Source organism: Theobroma umbraticum, unplaced genomic scaffold (genome assembly GCF_002168275.2).
Source record: "Theobroma umbraticum cultivar Fairchild unplaced genomic scaffold, ASM216827v3 scaffold_56.0, whole genome shotgun sequence".
Classification (NCBI taxonomy): domain Eukaryota; kingdom Viridiplantae; phylum Streptophyta; class Magnoliopsida; order Malvales; family Malvaceae; genus Theobroma; species Theobroma umbraticum.
The window spans coordinates 2229615-2239324 of record NW_018397256.1 but is presented as its reverse complement, the minus strand read 5'-3'; positions in this window follow the sequence as shown (position 1 = coordinate 2239324).

The window sequence follows — 9710 nt, the reverse complement described above, 5'->3', positions numbered from 1 at the left end:
TCAGAGGAACCAGTGAATCGTCCAAACCCCTTTTGAACTTGATTTGGGTATTAAAAATAGTACTTAAACCCACCCCATAACAATTATAAGGTACCCGAACACTATGTTATCGGGTTAGGTACCCATGAATACTCGGTTATCAAATACTCATTTACATCTCTGGACGAAATGATCCTTAAATAAGAGTTTCCTCGTTTGTCCATGTTGTTAGTGAAAAACGGATGGTAGATTATGCAAATATGAGGAATGGATGAATCGTAGTTAGCAATGGGAGATTGAGTTACGTCATCAATTATTTGGATGGGAAATTCATCACTACATGAATGTATATAGCTATTTCAGACAACACATTAAGTGAGGAATTAAATGATGGGATGATTTGGAAAGCTACAACGAGTGGTAAGCACTCCACTAATTTTTTTTTTCAGCTTGCACTTAACTCTCACTCTGTAAAAAATGAATTGTGGAAGAAGGTTTGGTTAGGTTTTGCTCGTTATAGAGTAGAGTTCTATGCATGGCAATTAATGTGGGAAATCGTAACGATAAAGGTTGAACATGTGAGGAGAACAAATTGAGGATGAATAGGCTATGTGTGTATTGTGCAAAAATAATCAAGAAATCGTCAGTCACCTATTTGTTGCATGCTATGAATTTTGGAAGATTTGGAATTTGGGGTGTTTAGAATAGAATGACTAAATACCCAAATAAACCTCTGAACTATATCAAAAAGGTCAATTAAGCTAATATACTTTTATTTGCTTTCAATTAAGTCCTTAAACTTTTATTGGGTTAAATAAGCCCTTTTTAGTAACTGTTAACAAATGAAAGTTAGTCAACGGTACAGTTGGCACTCTTATGCCACATCATTTACCACATGGCATGTTGACATGTCATTTTGATGATGTCAATGTCATGTGGCAAATGACCTAACAATAAAACTTTTCACCTAGGAATAGTGTGTTTATCTTTTTACTTTGTCACATGTCCAAAAATAATTAGGTAAAGAATTTGAAAAAAAATTAAAAAAATCAAACTAAGTCTTTATTCTCAATGTTTTATTTAAGGTTTTTGTTGAAAATTTAGTAAATTATCAAAAAAGACAAAAAAGCAAATCCCTAACAATGTGATTGCTTTGATGCAGCTTTTTTGGCTCTTTATATTAGATTAACAAATAAAGAGACGGGAAACAATAGGTTAGAGAACAACCTAGAACAATTTATTAACAAAAACACATTAAACACATTAAGTATATGATACTTGAATTAGGCGGCTTTATATTTAGAAGCATGTGCAGCTTTTAATCTTATACAATCCCATGATTCTTTTTTCCTTGTAGTAAATGGCCAAATCGGCCTATCTTCTTCTAGTTGTCTCGAAAATTTCACATTTGACTATTCTTTATTTACTTTCCTTTAGTCAAATATGAATCATTTTGCCATGAGTAAAAAAAATAATAATAATGGTAGTATAACTTAGAAAGAACAAAAGGAAAAAAAATATAATACTAGAAACAATCCATCAAACCTAGATAAGAAAAGGAATAAACTAATAAATAATGAAGGGCCTTCGATAGTTTATGGAGAAACCCCCCTCACATATCAATTAACAAAACATTCACTACTCAAAACCCAAAATGGAAATCACAAAGAAGTGTGAAATTGAAAACCTTTGTATGGTTTTAAGTCACATAAGAATACAACCCAACCCACCACCAAAAGTTAAAAAAAATGTGACTTTTTGATGAAGAAGATAAGAGAAAAACAAAGCTTGAAGTGTTGTTGAAATTTGCAGGAAATGAAAAAAGAAGTTGACAAAAAAAAGAATAATAGATTGACGAGTTTAATACTTGATTGACAAAACACAAAAAGAGAGAAAAATTTAGGGATTTGCTTTTTTGTCTTATTGGAACTTAGTTTTTTGTTTTTTTTCTTTCAAATTGCTCACCCAATTATTATCGGAACATGGTGTGGTACAATGGTAAACACACAATTCCTAGGTGGTAAGTTTTATTGCCATATCATCTATCACATAGCATTGATGTTATCAAAATGGCATGTCAACATGCAATGTGGTAGATGATGTGACATAAAAGTGCTAACTATACAGTTGACTAATGAATAGTTAGTAAGATAGCCTTATTTGATCAAAAATAAAAATTTGGTGACTTAATTGAATGTAATAAAGGTGTAGGGGCTTAATTAACTTTCTTGATATAGTTCAAGGGCTTATTTAGGTATTTAGTTGAATAAAATCTTAATTGGATGTCATCATATGACTCTCAATCTTTTTTCAAGGCTTGGCAATCTTTGTGTTACTGTGAGAAAAAAGCAAATTTTTTGGCTACTTGTGTTCTCTCTTAATACATGGTTGTTATAGTTGTTTTTGTGATGACTTAGTTTTCAATGGCAATGTGTGGGACACTTTTCAATTATATGATACTATTAAATTACGGATTACAATGTGGACAAAAGCCAAATGGTCGAATTTGGTTAATTCAATAGAGGACATACTCATAATTCTTAATATAGTAAAAAGTATCCAAATTGTTAAAATAGTAAGACTAGTTATATTGTAGAAAGCTCCTCTAGATGGTTAGGTTCAATTTAATGCTAATGGTGCATCATTTGAAACTTTAGGGAGGCAAGCATTGGTGGATTGTTATAGAATAGCAATAGAATAAATAAAATCTAGTTTTCAAAGTCAGTTGGACTGGGAGATTCCAATTTAGTTGAATTGTTAGTCCTTATAGACGCATTTCTCATTTTTACTAATCATATGAGAGACAATCAATCCAATCTTCAAATTGAAAGGGACTCAAAGAATGTAATATCCTAGACTGTTAATCTTGCCTAAGTAGCATAAAGGCTAAGAAAATGGTTAATACAAATGGAGTGTATGTAGGAAAAATTCCATTAATGGAAAATTACTCATGTTCTACGAAAAGCAAATTGTGAAGTCAATAAACTTGCAAATAAAGGCATACAAAGAAGTGTGGCGATACCACAAATAACCAAATAAATTATTATGTGGTATGTGGCTACGTGTCCAATATGGTTTTTGTAAAATGAATGGAAAATAAAGTTTAAGGTTGAGTTAGCTATTTAATTAAGAGGAAAGAGTGGAATCACAGTACCACTTGAGTAGAAGTAGAGTCATAATTGATGTTGTATAAAAGGATCAAATGTTGAATTGAAATTCAAAAAGAAATCAACTGATGTAGGACTCTTTAAGGTTTGAAAGAGTGTTGAGCAAAATTGGAGTAAGACTCTCCTACGGAAAGCTGTTTGTTCACCATGGACTCTAATGGAACATGAATTATATTTGGCTGTGGATTGTTAAAGTGCAAAAATGGACAGTAAGTAAGAAACAAATGAGCATTGGTTAGATTAGCTAGGAAATCATTCCAAGGTAGTTGGCCAAGACACAATATGTCTCTACTCAGATAGTATGATAGCAAAAAAAAAAAGAGAAAAAGTTAGGGATTTGCTTTTTTGTCTTTTTGGAACTTAAATTGATGTTTTCTATTTTTTTAAAAAAAAATTTCTTCAAATTCCTCACTTAGTTATTTTTGGACACATGGTGTGTTAAAAAATAAACACATAATTCCTATGTGGCAAGTTTTATTGCCACATCATCTATCACATGGTATTGACGTCATCAAAATGACATGTCAATAGGCAATGTGGTAGATGATGTGGCATAAAAGTGCCAACGGTACCGTTGACTGATGAAAGTAGTCAATAGTTAGTGAAAGTGTTAGGAATTTGAGAATATGGTGCCCTAGAAAGCAAGTATATTCTTATATTCATTTTCGTTCATTTATTTGTAATAAAAACACATTTTGATAATAAGACGAAGAGTTTGTTTTAAGTAAGCATTTCTTTTCTAATTATAAAGGTACCATGATTCTATTGAGATATTAAAATACATTTGTGTGAAGAATCATACAGAGAAGACATGTATTTTAATTGAATTTAAAAATTATTCACAACCATGTAATGAAGCTGGTCGCTTTATTATGTTAAGGTTATAATGTTTAGATTACTTCTGTTGTAAGGAATGTGATTCACTTCAAAAAATGATAAGTCTCAAATCATCGAAATAGTTGACTTCAAGTAAAAACACTATAATTTAAAATGGAAATACATGAGAATCAAGTTTAAGTTTAACCATTATTTAAACCTTGATCTCACACTTATGTATTTGCTTATGATAGAACCGAAATCTTGATGGACAGTGGCCTTGTCTTTTATCTCTTTTTAATCTTTGATATATCATGGGCTTGATTATCTTATAGCGTTGATTTAGATTTCATAAGTTGGGATTACAACTAAGGTGAACATTTAGGAACATACATCTAAAAAGTGGAGTTCATAGCATTAACCTTACTTCTAGTGTTTTCAAGAAGATTGGTGATTAATCTAAGTCCAGTGGATTAATGAAGTAGCTACTCATCATATCTTAATACTCAAAAGATTAGATCTAGAGTATTGGATTACCAATTGGATGAAATCTGAGATTAAAGGATAAAATTAACATAAATGGTAAAATGGTAATTTCACTTTTTTTGATTGTATTGTTATAAAGGTACACAACATGAGGTTTGCAATTGGACAACCAATATTAAATATTAATATTTGATTATCTCTTGTAATTGTAGTTAATTCAATAATGCAACCATGAATTTATGGTGGAGTAATTTCGTGGTTGTGAAAATTAAATATGATTTTGCAAACTTTGGATATCGTTTCGGCACATCAAGTTCATAGTTTTCATGGACAACAATATTCAATGAAGTTTATTGGCAAGCTATTTACATTCTCCTTTTCTCATTCCTAATGGAACTGGTAGTTCACTTGATTTTGCCATGAAACTACCCTTGAGTCACTTTTAATTGGCTATAAGGGCGGACAAAGGTCACAATGCAAGGCATGGGAAATTGTCTTTACTGTAGTTATAGAGCCATAATTCTTGTTCTCTTGGCAACAACACAAATAGTTTAGGACTGCCTCTCCAATGTAAGCATCTTGAGCATTATTATCCTTACATAATCCTTAGTGATTTCATGGTTAACAAATCAAAATTATCTTAATGAGATTAAGAATAATTTTAAGTTTATTAGAGCTTGAAATATCTACGTCTAAATAAATTCCTCACTTAGCTTCGTAAAATTTAACTTATTTAAGGTGGAATGCATATTTTATTTATTTGCTTAAATTAATGTTCAAAAATGGTAACTTTACATATAGTCTTAATTAAGACACACAAGAGTTATCTTAATTTCGACAAAGTACATATGTTGTCTTAATTAAGACGAGTTGTCTTAAATTAGACAATATTATGTATTGATTTAAGATAAGAGATGTATTAATTATATTATTTTATTTTTGGTAAGTCAAAAATTGCCTTAATGAATAAATTTTTTTAAGGCAAGAGTTGTCTTAAAATTAAAAATATTTATTAAGATAATTATTGTCTTGAGACAAAATAATATTGGAGGATTTTAATTATAATTAAAGAATTAAATAGTTTATTTTTTATGTATAATTAATTGTAATTTCTTGATAAATTATAAGATTAGATGTTTAACTAAGATTCTTTTATGTTATTACTAAATCTTTTTAATTAAAAATAGATAATAATGAATACAATAATTATTCAATAAGAAATCCTATTTTGACTTAGACATAATTATAATTAAATGAATAAATTGTTTATTATTTAATTATGATTTTAATAATTTTTGGACGAACTTGGTACAACTATAACACTATGGATAACCAACTTGGATTCTTGATAGGAATTTAATTTTAAATTCTTTAAAATAAAAAAGTCCTTGATGGAATATAATATTAAAAGGATGGCCGTACCTTATAAAAAAGAATAAAAAAAAAGAATTTTCTCACAAAAAGAAAATCTCTTGGTTGAACCTATTGTTGCAAATTCCCCATCTTTAAAATTCCCCATTTTCTTTAAGGTCTCTTTGATCTCTAATTTTGGTATTTTTTCTAGAGACCACTCACAAGAAAAATAACCATAACTTTAAAGAAGAGAAAGAGAGAAACAATTAAGTTACTATCTTCCACACTTTGTCCACTCATAAGTTAGTTTGGTTGGTTGAGAAATCAATCCTTGGTGTGATGATGAATTTACTACAATTCACTAAGAGGCAAGAATCAAGATTCTCACAAAAAAAAAGGTATGATTTCTTATACATCTTGATTCTTGAATTTTGATGTGATTGAATCGATTTGCTTGATGCATGATGCGAAATTCTGTTTGTGCATTTGGATTGCTTGCTTCGGTAATTAGAAAAATGTTGAAATCCATAGTTTACACAATCACATGCATGCACAAAAATCCAACTCTAACAAGGGGGCATTGACTCACAATAAAAGTTCAAAGGCTTAATTGAATGCAATAAAAGTTTAGGGGCCTAATTAACTTTGTGGATATAGTTCAATGGTTTAATTAGGTATTTAGCCGAATGGAATCTTAATTGGGTGTTATCATATGACGCTCAATCTTTTTTCATGGCTTAGAAATTGTTGTGTTATTGTGGAAAAAAGCAAAATGTTTGGCTACTTGCTTTTTATGCTATTAAATGGTTGCTATGGTTGTTTTGTAATGATCTAGCCAATGGCAAAGTGTGGGACACTCTTCAATTATATGATATTATTAAATTGTAGATTGCAGTGTGGGAAAAAGCCAAATGACCAAATCTAGTTAATTTGACTGAGGATATATTTAGAAGTTCTAATATCGAAAAAAGTATCCAGATTGTTAAAACGATAAGACCAATTGTATTGTGGGAAGCTCTTTCAGATGGTTGAGTTAAATTTAATATTGATGGTTCATCGTTTGGAACTATAGGGAAGGTAGGCTTTGGTGGCTTGTTACGAAATAACAATAAAATAATTACAATTAAATTTTTGAAGTAAGTTGGAATAGGATATTCCAATTTAGCTGACTTACTGGCCTTTAGATAGCATATCTCATTTTTACTAATTATATGAGAGACAATCAATCCAAGCTTTGTATTGAAAATCACTCAAAGAACATAGTATCCTAGATTAGTAATCTTGCAGAAACACCATGAAGGCTAAAAACTGGTTAATACAAATGGAGTGTATGCAAGAAAATCCATTATTGAAAAATCACTTACGTTCTGTAAGATGAAAATTGTGAAGCCTATAAACTTGCAAGGGAGGATGTACAAAGAAATATGGAGATGTTATAAATAATTGAATAAATTACTATCAGGTAAAAGGCTAAGTGTATAATATGATTTTTGTAAAATGAATTGAAGATAAAGTCTAAGGTTGAGTTGGCTATTTAATTAAGATAAGAGTGGAGTCATAGCACCATACGTGTAAAAGCATAGTCATAATTGACATTGTATATCTCACACAAGGATGGAAGATTGAATGAAAATTCTAAAAGAAATTGACTGATACGAAACTCTTTGAGGTTTGAAAGAGTACCAGGTGAAATTTGAGTAAGACTCTCTTGTTAGGAAATTGTTTGTTCACCATGGACTTTAATAGAATGTGAATTATATTTGGTCGTAGATTGTTAAGTACAGCAACAGACAACAAGCAAGAAACAAAGGAGCATTGATCGGATTAGCTAGAAATTCATTCCAAGTGTGTCGACCAGGACAAAAGATGTCTCTATTCAAGCAGCATGATAGCACATAGTAAGAAGGGCAAGTGTGAACGTATTCAGATATCCCCACAAGGTAAATGCTTGATCACTGTGGGGTTTGTTTAGGTTTTACTAATTTTTGTATTGAACAAACTACTAGCTAGTTTTTAGCTTTTGGATTTTGGCTTCAATAAAAGATAATTTTCAAAAAAGAAAAAGTTTATGCAATTTTATCTTTATTATCATACATATACATTTTAATTTAAAATATGTTACTCTCTTACTATTACTTAAAATACTTTTTGAAAATAACTAAATTTTGGTTTTTGTTTGTGTGATATGAAATTTCTATTTATTTTGATACATTTACATTAAGAATTTAAACAAGATAATTTCAATGATATGTATTTCTTTCTTTATTCTAATACATTTATGTTAATATTTTACAAATGTTAATTTTGTAGCATAAACATTTGTGTTATGAATATATGTGTGAATGCCCATTATATTATAATCTAAAAAGTTTAGACCAAGTCAAACAACCTAACAGTTCAAATACCAAAAATGCAATCTAATTTGAACTCTTAGATTTGATTATGTATATCTAGATTTGGATATAGATTAAATTAGATAAAGATTAAAATTTAAGAGGTTATTAGCCTATAAATAGGCTCCTTACGTTATTTGTAAACATACATTTGCATAAGATCTGTTTACTTTCTTTAAATACTTTCTCCCATAGTTGTTCTTTTAAGTTATATTTCAAAATATGTTATTAGCACAATTCTCCAATATCTCAAGTTTTGGTATTATTTAGTTTTCACCATCATCTCAAAGTCGAAATTCTAGTTCTTTCAAGCTTCAAAAAGGATTTTAACAGTTGGTCTTTGATTTTTGTTTTAGCAAATTAAATAATTGACTTAATATCTCTTTCGTGTTTTCATTTCTTAAAATTAGCCTTAATGTGAATTTACTATCATGTAGTATATATTATATTTTTTCCCTTAGTTTGAAAGTGAGTTTGCTATTATATATGTATCATATTTTGTCCCTTGCTTTATTAAATCAAATTGAACATGCAAACATATATAATTATATGTAATCTTTTTCATTTTAGTATTGGATTATGATTTGCTTAATATATGATTTATTTGTTGAATTTCGACTATAATTTCACTCAACATATGTAAATCTATCTTTGATATTATGAGATTTTATATAAGACATTTTTTAATTGAACATATGAAATTGATTTTGTATGATATTTATTTTGCGACAAGTAAAAAACACTATATTTTAGGTAATCTAAAAATAAATTTTGTTGTGGCTTTCATGTCTTTTTTGTGGTTAAGCAAAGTAATGAGTTATTAATAAAAAATCACAAACTCAGTTCGTTCTTGAAATGAATGAAACATCATTTAATAATTATGATTATGAACGTGGAAAAGGTTACCATAATTATTACAATTGAATTGGTTATACTAATCACTATTTTTAAAAGTAGATGAATACTTTTAACCTACCAGAAGTAGATGAATATTTTAACCCAATAGAATTGGATGAATACTTTAATCCACCACAAGTGGATAAATACTTTTAACTCATAAAAAGTGGATGAATATTTTTAACTCATCAAGAGTGGATGAATATTTTTAACCGTTAGGAGTGGATGAATAGTGAAGAGATATAAGAAAAAGAATAAAAGTGATTAGAATAAAAAAAATATAGAAAATACCTATCATCGATATAGCATGAAAGGTCATTGGTCATTTCTCACGTACCAATTGTACGTTGAAACATCTCATTGAACTTTATAAAGCGTCATTGAAAGCTAAATATATATATATATATATATATATATATCAAAATAAATTTTATTCAAGATGATTTTAACCATATCCAAGTTGATATAACACATTAAGATGTTGCTAATTTTTTTATCCATCCTAAAAAAGGAATTAATCATTTGATTGATAATAGCAATATCCAAAAATGAAATTTGTTAATAGTTTGTTAGTTTGTTTTGATATAACTTTATTATAAAGATATTTTTATATGTTCTT